The sequence below is a fragment of the Lethenteron reissneri genome, unplaced genomic scaffold (genome assembly GCF_015708825.2).
Source record: "Lethenteron reissneri isolate LAM-NWPU_2019-01 unplaced genomic scaffold, ASM1570882v1 scaffold_1293, whole genome shotgun sequence".
NCBI classification, from domain to species: Eukaryota; Metazoa; Chordata; class Hyperoartia; order Petromyzontiformes; family Petromyzontidae; genus Lethenteron; species Lethenteron reissneri.
Genome location: NW_026890996.1, coordinates 292,977 through 295,476, shown reverse-complemented (window position 1 = coordinate 295,476; position 2,500 = coordinate 292,977). Strand labels below are relative to the sequence as shown.

General features: G+C 50.9%; 1 protein-coding gene across 1 annotated transcript in view; it reads right to left on the bottom strand.

Moving 5' to 3' along the window:
* Positions 1 to 2,372: 2,372 nt before the first annotated feature.
* Positions 2,373 to 2,500, bottom strand: part of LOC133361919 (uncharacterized) — an 8,154-nt gene continuing 8,026 nt past the window's right edge. Inside the window, exon 4 of the mRNA XM_061580893.1 lies at positions 2,373 to 2,500. This exon is cut by the window's right edge and continues 858 nt beyond it. The gene's annotated coding sequence lies outside the window, so the exon portion shown is untranslated.

The following is a 2,500-nucleotide window of genomic DNA, read 5'->3' as shown; positions in this document are numbered from 1 at the left end:
GGCAAAGAGAGAAGCAAACATTGAAACGGCTCGGGGCTTGAATCGGATGAAAATTCAGCGGCGTTAAAACGTGCGAACCACCAACTGAAATGTTCATTACTTTAAAGAAATTCCACAGAACAATTGTGGTGCGGTACGTGTTACTGGGCGCGTTTATTTGACGCAGAAAAGTGCTCACACAGGAACAAAACAGGGGATTGTGTTGTTTTAAATTGTCTGAATATTTGTAAAACACTTTTTTTAAGTCACAACATCAGACAGTAGTTTTGATGGTTCATAAATAATGTTGTGTGTTTGGCGTCACCGACTAAAGTGCGGGCAAGTGAGTCGTGATTTTTAAACGTAATCTTCACTTATCATGGAACACAAATCTGAGTAGTAGTAGTTGTATCATGGCGCTGAGCTGTGTGAGAATATAGCTGCATACTCGCAGTCACCTCAACACAAGTCATTCTCATGGTCTGAGAAAAGGATTATTTGAAACTCTTTCGGGAAAAAACAAGTATTACATAAATAATATAGATAATAGAAATAAGAGAATTGTTGAAAAATAATTATTTTATTTTATTATAATGTCTAAGCCACGCAGGAAAACATTGAAATTGATCAATAACGGTGAGTGTTGACTGAGACTGAGTGATTGATGTGAAGCTATCTGCAATAAATGTGACACGTTGAGTCTCTTAAAACATCTGCGCCGTTCTCTCGCCGCCGTGCTGCAGGAACAATGTTCCTGCAGTTTTGTTGCTTTTGTTTAGATCACGTTGTTTCACGTGACACCCGTAGTGAGTCCAACTGGGTCACAGACGCAGTGGGAGCAACGCTGTTCACCAACTCAACTCAACACGAGCTGCACTTGGGGCTGTTGAACGCCCATCTACCCCACGCTACGCAGAGGTCGCAACCGGGTACCCGATACCCGTACTCTACCCGATACCCGTACCCTACCTGATACCCGTACCCTACCCGATACCCTATCTGATACCCGTACCCTACCCGATACCCGTACCCTACCCGATACCCGTACCCTACCTGATACCCGTACCCTACCCGATACCCGTACCCTACCCGATACCCGTACCCTACCTGATACCCGTACCCTACCCGATACCCGTACCCTACCTGATACCCGTACCCTACCTGATACCCGTACTCTACCCGATACCCGTACCCTACCTGATACCCGTACCCTACCCGATACCCGTACCCTACCTGATACCCGTACCCTACCCGATACCCGTACCCTACCTGATACCCGTACCCTACCCGATACCCGTACCCTACCTGATACCCGTACCCTACCTGATACCCGTACCCTACCCGATACCCGTACCCTACCCGATACCCGTACCCTACCTGATACCCGTACCCTACCCGATACCCGTACCCTACCTGATACCCGTACCCTACCCGATACCCGTACCCTACCTGATACCCGTACCCTACCCGATACCCGTACCCTACCCGATACCCGTACCCTACCCGATACCCGTACCCTACCTGATACCCGTACCCTACCTGATACCCGTACCTACCCGATACCCGTACCCTACCCGTACCCGTACCCTACCTGATACCCGTACCCTACCTGATACCCGTACCCTACCTGATACCCGTACCCTACCTGATACCCGTACCCTACCCGATACCCGTACCCTACCTGATACCCGTACCCTACCTGATACCCGTACCCTACCTGATACCCGTACCCTACCCGATACCCGTACCCTACCTGATACCCGTACCCTACCTGATACCCGTACCCTACCCGATACCCGTACCCTACCTGATACCCGTACCCTACCTGATACCCGTACCCTACCCGATACCCGTACCCTACCCGATACCCGTACCCTACTCGATACCCAGCTACCCGTACCCGACCGGGTAGCCGTTTGCGACCCTGGTGCGGCCGGGTACGGGTAGGCCGTGAGTCACTGGTGAGTCACCGTTTGTCACTCATTTCGTGTGACGATGTGTGACGAGGGGGGGGGTCAGACATGTGTGACGAGGGGGGGGGGCAGACATGTGTGACGAGGGGGGGGGTCAGACATGTGTGACGAGGGGGGGGGGTCAGACATGTGTGACGATGTGTGACGAGGGGGGGGGGGTGAGAAATGTGACGTCACATCAAAATGCGCGACTTCAAATAAATACGGACGACACGTTCTACTTAACTAAACAGACTTTGTAATAAATGTTTTCTCCTACAACATCAGAGTGCAGCGCCACACTGAATACGCACTACAATGACAACAGTTTACAGCGATTTGAAGCATGTTTTATTTTTTTAGGGGGGGGCAGAGCTTTGTGACGTCATATTTGAGGGGGGGGGGCGGAGATTTTGTGACGCCGTGTGACAAAGGGGGGGGGGGGGGGTCAAAAATATTCCAAAATCTCGTGACGTCATTTATGGCGTCTCATCGCAGGCGAACATCGTGAACACTTTGGGTTCAACGACGGAGCTGGAGTCACCGAGAGGCGAGGTCACAATCCGCTT